The following is a 6,750-nucleotide window of genomic DNA, read 5'->3' on the forward strand; positions in this document are numbered from 1 at the left end:
GCTGTGAATGAGCCTGGAGAGGAAGGGGAGGGTTACTCAGCAAGGCACTGTGCAAAGGTATTCAAACAGTCTTGGGGCAGCACAGGTCAGATCAGCAGAGAATACCACTTGGATTCATCCCCTTCTCCAGCTTCTGTTGGCTACTGCCCCTGCCCTCATGCTATCACCCATGCCTTTTTACCCTGTTCACATAGCTTCCCTGCAATAACTGCTGCAATTACTTGCACAGAAAAAGTTAATAGTGGGGAAAATGCGCAGTGCACTTTGTAGCTATTTTCAGGGCAATTTAGTTTTTAGAAACATGAGCGGCCCACTGTTGGCCCCAGCGGTAGGAGCCCTGGGGGTTCCCGGGCCACTCTTTGAGGGTCAGTATAGCACAGACGTCACTCACATGAACAAGGAATCACTCCAAATGGCAGCAAAAGTCCAAATTTTGTTTGCAGTAAATACATAAACCAGTTAAAATAAATTGATTAGCAAAGGATATCCTCTTAACACTCTTTAAACTCGAACATCTGTTCGTAATAAATAATTCACGCAGTAGATATTAATTAGAAGGCTTGGAGAGCTGCAGGAGGGGAGGCTGTGCAGGAATTCCACTGAGGGCCTGTGCTGCCAAGAAATTATTGTTGAAGGATCATGCACAGATGCAGAAGCACAAACATGGGCACAAGATCACCCACGGCCCTGTACACAGGTACACAATTGTGACGTGCTGGCACAGTCTTGGACAATCACATACACACAATCGCGTGCCAAACTGGCAAGCCACCTGTAGGATCATGAGTGTCATACATGTATATAATCACACAGTCATAACACATACATATGCTCACCTATGTACAGTCTTATACCTATGTGCTGAGCAAGCACAAAGAAAACCGAGTGCACTTATGTGCAACCTTGACAACTAGTGCATGCATACATGCAGTTAGTGCATGCTCGTATATAAGTATATGACATTGCGCAACCATGTAGTCACACATACTGTGCAGCTGCATACACAATAAGTACATGTGATCATCCATCCACTATACACGTGCACAGATGGAAATGTGCATACAGAATCAGATGCACAAATACAGATCACTGTACACATGTGTATAAGCCTGACATGATTCACACCCAAAAAAACCCACCGTGGCCTCAACACACATAATAATCCACATATCTACAGCATGACCTCAGAGGATATAGGTATGCACGCCTACAATAAATGACATAAAAAATACAATCTGTGACCATCGGTGCAAACAACCACACACAAATGGACCTTAAGAAACAAATCAACAGAGGGAAATTGTCCAGGAATAGATCCTGGGCTTGATTGATAGGACCATGTGAGATGCCTGTCGACTAAAAGGCAGAGTCTCCACCCCTTTGAGTGCTCCCCTGGCTTTTGCACCTCAATAGAGTGACTATGAGTCAGAAATGGATCAAATTCTCCTTCAGTCATCTGTTTTGAGTCCCTTGCACCGCTGTCTTGGTGTAACGGTGTCTGGGATGAAGAGTGGCTCTTCCTAGAAGCGCTGACCCAGTGCCAGGCTGTCTGACCTGGAGCTGCTCTCTCTGTGTGTCCCCAGGTGACGCTGCCTGTGCATTGATCTCTCCGAGGCCTCTGGGCGCCATCCGGTATATCAAATACCCAGAGCCTGCTAGGATATTAAAGAGCAGCGTCCCTGGTGTACTTAGCCTCTGTAATGCCCCTGTGGGAGAAGATGGTCACAGGTGCTGGATGAAAACCCCTCTCAAAACAGGACAGTGCAAGCCCTGTGTGTTTTGAAGCATGCGAGAGGCGGCACGAAGCCAGGAGAAGCCGTGATACTCTGCCAGCAGCAGTTCGGGTTCCCTCAGGGCTAGTCAGCAAAGCTTATGGACCACAGAGGGAGGTGTCACCAGCTGGCATGACAAGCCTTTCCCAGCCCACAGCAGGGCTGTGCATGCCAAACACACCATGGGTTTATTCCCCTTCGAACTGCAGCAGGAGCTGGGCTCTGACTATGATTCACACCTAGTGGGACCCATACAAGGGGCTTGCCAGGGATGCTTATTCCCTGCAGAGTGGCTGTGTTGCAAGGGATTGCACTGGTGTGCTCTCTACTCCTCCCATGGCATGAGAAAAGCCTTGAAATAAAAGACCCAATGCCCAGCCTCAGTGTGTATGGCTAGGAAAGCGCTTTGGGAGCCCTAGGAGAGACGGGCCCAATATCAGGGAGAAGTGGTTTGTCTTCTGGGACTGAACTCCTAATGGATTGAGCCTAATAACATGCAGGCAAGCATTCAGTCTGGGATCCAGAAATGGAGGCGCTCATAACCAATACGCCATATAAAAACTTGTGCTCCTGGAGCTAGGGAGAGGAAGATTGTCCTGGCATTGGCTGGGCTCCCCTCCTTACCAGTCCAGGTAACCCGGCGCTGGATGCTGGAATTGGCTGATGTGTGATAGCTATTGGGGTGAGCGGTGTTAATTAGTGCTAATTCCCCAGGGGCACATCCCAGCATTCGGAGACAGCCATCGAAACTGGAGGTGTCCCCCCTCTTGCACAGAGCTACCAGCCGGAGTGGGCCCAGGATTGAAAGTGAGTAATGTGCCCAAAAGAAGAGCGGGTGTGTGGAGGGAGGAAGGAAGGGGTGTAGCAGCTGCAACAGCACCAGACCAGCCTGCCTTTGTCCCGTCATCCTAGCCATCCAGAGTGGGATCTGGCTTCTTTTGTGGTGGGGTGGGGGGATGACGATGTTCAACTTCCAGGCCTGCGCCAGGAACCCAGAGCACATAAGTGCTGCTGTGCTGGGTTGCACAAGGGGGGTAAGACGAGAGACTGGGGCAAAAGCCTGCTCCTACTGCAGACATGCCTGGAAGCAGGAGACCCTGCCAGGAGTGAGGACTCGGTGGGAAGGGGGTGATGAGGGAGAGGGGCTTTCACAGCAGTAATTTTTGGCAAGTCCCTAGACTCTTCCATCCTCAGTGTTTGGAAATTTTGCCTCCTGCACCCCTCATTAGGCCAGCTGGCACCATCCTCCTCTTTCACTGTGGGACTGAGAGGAGGAAGGATTTGCTGCAGGTCCTGCTGAGGCAGAGGCAAAGCTGGGGGTAGAGTCCGTGTGCCTCCGTACCTCTGCCTTGGGTCCAACCACACTAGTCGTAGCAGGTTAGTCCTGCTTTCCCAGGGCTGTGCAGTGACGGTGGAGCCCTGGAGAGGGTGAAATTCTCAACTCCTGCCTGGCCCTTCATATCCTTCAAGTCCACCACTGATGTTGGCAGCACCGGCTGACAGCAATTGGTTTACACCACAGATATGGAGAGCCAAATTCAGCCCTATAGGCCGTCCAAATAACACTGCCCTGCCCCACGTTCTCTTTATGCTGGGATTTGAAGAAAAACAGGGAGATAAGGTTCAAGCTACAGAGTCCTCCGTCCTCTGTCACGGACAGCGCAATATAGGATGATGCTGTCAGTGAAGTTAGTCCTTGGTGACACTGTGGTACCAGGATGAGTTTTGAAGAGCTGGGCTTTGATCTGAGTCTCCCTTGGGCACGTATGGCTGCCCTTGCACACCAGCTCCCCCCATCCGCAGCAGCAGATTGGATGTTTTATTGTTATTGTGAAATCACAGCCAATGATTGCAATGTTAATCAGGCACTTTATGGCCCTCGGTGAAGCTGTACAAATGAAATATTTTGCTTTCTTTATTTTTCACTCCTCTCACAGCTGCACTGCTTTCCCCGTATGGTCCAGAGCTGCCAGCTTTTCTGAGCCAGGCCGACCTGAAGGGCTCAGGGAACGGAGCTGCTGCACCCTCTAGATGCTTGAACATTTGGTTGGCCTGTCCCTGAGTTCTGGCATATCCTCCTGAGGACACAGGGGCCATGCCCACTTGCAAAGGGAAGAGGTGATGCTTGCCCAGCATCCATACCCGGGTATGGGTCTCTGTAATGAACTTCCTTCAGGGAAACCATTGCAACCTGTCTGTCAAGATGGCTTGGGAAAGGAGCCAGAACCCTGGTGTTCAAGGTCCCCCGGGCCTCCCAGAGGATCCCCTTAAATATACAGATCCTGATGAGATCTGACACCTGCCCAGGATGGTTGCCAAGAAAACAGCCTACAGTACTCTTAGACGGTGGCTGAGCATTGCAACGCTGGTCATCAATGGAGGCTGCTTGGAGGTGGCACCCTGTGCAAGTGGAGTCTGCATTGCTGCCTCTCCCAGTCGGCAGAACCAGCCCCAGCAATTCCAGGAGACGCAGCCCCTCACAAAGAAAGGGAAGCAGGCACAGGACAAGGGTAGGTCCCAGAGATGATCCAACTGCTGAGCACCTGTGAAAGGTTGGAGGTCTCCTTGAATGGGTGCCAGAAAGTCTAGATTTGAATCAGCCTCTTGGTTGCTGCAGATCCTGCCTTGATTCCTCTGGTCTCTTATGAAATCCTGGGGGTTCCTGTCTGGGAAGGAGCTGGACACACCAGGAAGACAACCTTTCTCAAGGCTTTCCCTCTCCGTGTTGGCTCTTCTGGTGGAACAGGCAGCTAGCAAAAACAGGGATAAAAGGGTGAAGGAGGCCCTCCAATGTGGGGAGAAGGTCACTGGGAAGGCCGAGAAGGCTGGGGTTTCAGGTCCCTTCTCGTGGTACTCAATACCTAGTTACTAGTTCACTACCAAACAGAAACCTCAGATCCACGCCGCATGGAAATGTTGGAGAGTGGGGCTCTGATTTTGGATCCTTACTTCAGAATTGGTCCCTGTGGGGTGTTGGTTTTGCATCAGAGCCTAAAGGTGAAGGAGGTCTGGATAGAGTCACAGTCGCACCAGGTTCCCTCTGCTTGGTGGTTGAGATCATCCAAGCCAAACTGGGGCATGCTGATTTAGCCTCTCATGAGGTCCCTTGCCCATCGTGGCCTAGGGGAGAAGTATTTCTCCACAGCAAAAAGCAAGTGGCTTTTCTCTCCTTGGCCTTCCCAAGCCTTAACGCACAGAGTGGGCAGTTCAAATGTGATCAGCTGTCCCCACCTCCTCTTCCCCATCTCATTCAGTGATTGTCCCCTCGGATCACTGTCCACAGAAGTACTAGAGCTGCTTTTCAATGCTGCCTGCTGCTCCCTCGAGCCTGACCCCACCTGTCCTCCAGCATTTGGGGGGAAAACGGTGTCGCATTGCCTTCAGCCTGCCCATGTTCCCCATGTACAGTCCTGCCACATGGCCATGCTCCCACAGGTGATGGGGGAGGAAGGAGAAGCTGGGAAGATGTGTATGAGGAGGGCAGGGAGCTTCCAGTGTCAGGCACAGTCAGAGCCTGCTTCTGTATCCTCTCGACCGGGAGCCGCAGCAGACATACAAGACCTTCTGCCTACTCTGAAGGGGCAGCAGGGGAAGGCAGCGCCCCTTTGCCTGGGCAGTGCCAGCCACCGAGATGGCCACCAAGGGACCTAATTAATAGCAACAACAGGAGAGAACCTTCCCTGCTAATAGCTGGGCTGAGACAACCAACTGGCTTCAGGAGAGCAGCCAGCTGAGGCTAACGAGCGAGCTGTCCACGCCTGGGTTGGAAGAAGCAATTCAGCCGTGACAAGCTCTGCAGCTTGCTCCCCTCACTGCCCCCAGAGCCACTGTCTCCCCACGCCATCTGCGAAGCCTTCAATTGGGCTGTTGCCCCCCGGCGCTGGCACACGTGGCAATCGTCGCCCTGATGCAGCCCTTCTCGGGCTCCCCAGCACTGCTCCGGGGAGCGCTCCCTTGGCAGGGTGAACAGGAGCTGCTGGTTAATTAGCCTCCCCTTAGCAGAGAGCCTCTGCTCAGGCACCGCAGTAACACACGGCTCTTGCCTTTTAACTACCTGCAAGCAATCATTCAGCCACCAATAAAAAAGAGAAGAACAAGCCCCTCTCTGCATTGTTAGCAATAATTTCCCTGGCAGTTAAAGCTTGCTCCTTCATTCTAATTTTTCATGAGCAGTAGATCTGCGTCTACCCGAGAGAGCGGGGAAGGACCGTCTGCTGCTGTAATGCCAGGGGCCAACTGTGTGGGGGGACTGAGTCCAGCTCTGCCACCGACTCCATGTGACCCTTGGTAAGTCACTTAGTCCCCCCGGATTTTTTGAAAGGGATGTAAGCGTCTAAATCCCTTAGAGCAAGAGTCAGCCACCTTTAAGGAGCAGCTGGCTGAATAAGCCAGTCCTGCTTTGGGCCAAGGGCTGCTATTTGCCTTCTGTACCCGCTATTGCAGCTGCTGCCTGCCCCTCACCCCTCGCATCCAATTTCCATCCCCACCAACTCCCCCTGCTTCAGGACTGTTGCCTATACCCCAGCTCCACGAGCGAGATGCAACCACTTGGTGGGCCGAATCTGGCCCACAGGCTGTAAGTTATTGATCCCTGCCTTAAATCAGGGCTATATGTCCCAGTACATGTTAGTTCTGCCAGTAGAATGGGCTGAATTATCCTTCTTTTGTCTGTGTAGATTGTAAGCCTTTCCAGGACAGGCATTGTGTGTCCATAAGCACCCAGCATCAGGGCACCCTCATCTCTCAAGTCAGGCTTTTGGCTGCCCTGGCAATAACACAATAGTGTCTGAGCACCCCTGAGAGCCAGTGCTCTAGCTTCAGGCCATACACCACCCCCCTCCAAGCACCGCGCTGTAGCGTGTTGGTGGAAAAAGGAGGATTGGGTAACTTTGGCTGGAAATGATTATTAGTCGTTATGCGGATTGCAGTAGCACCAAGGTAGCTATTCACAGAGCAGGGCACTGCTGTGCGAACACAG

Source organism: Alligator mississippiensis, chromosome 14 (assembly GCF_030867095.1).
Source record: "Alligator mississippiensis isolate rAllMis1 chromosome 14, rAllMis1, whole genome shotgun sequence".
NCBI classification, from domain to species: Eukaryota; Metazoa; Chordata; order Crocodylia; family Alligatoridae; genus Alligator; species Alligator mississippiensis.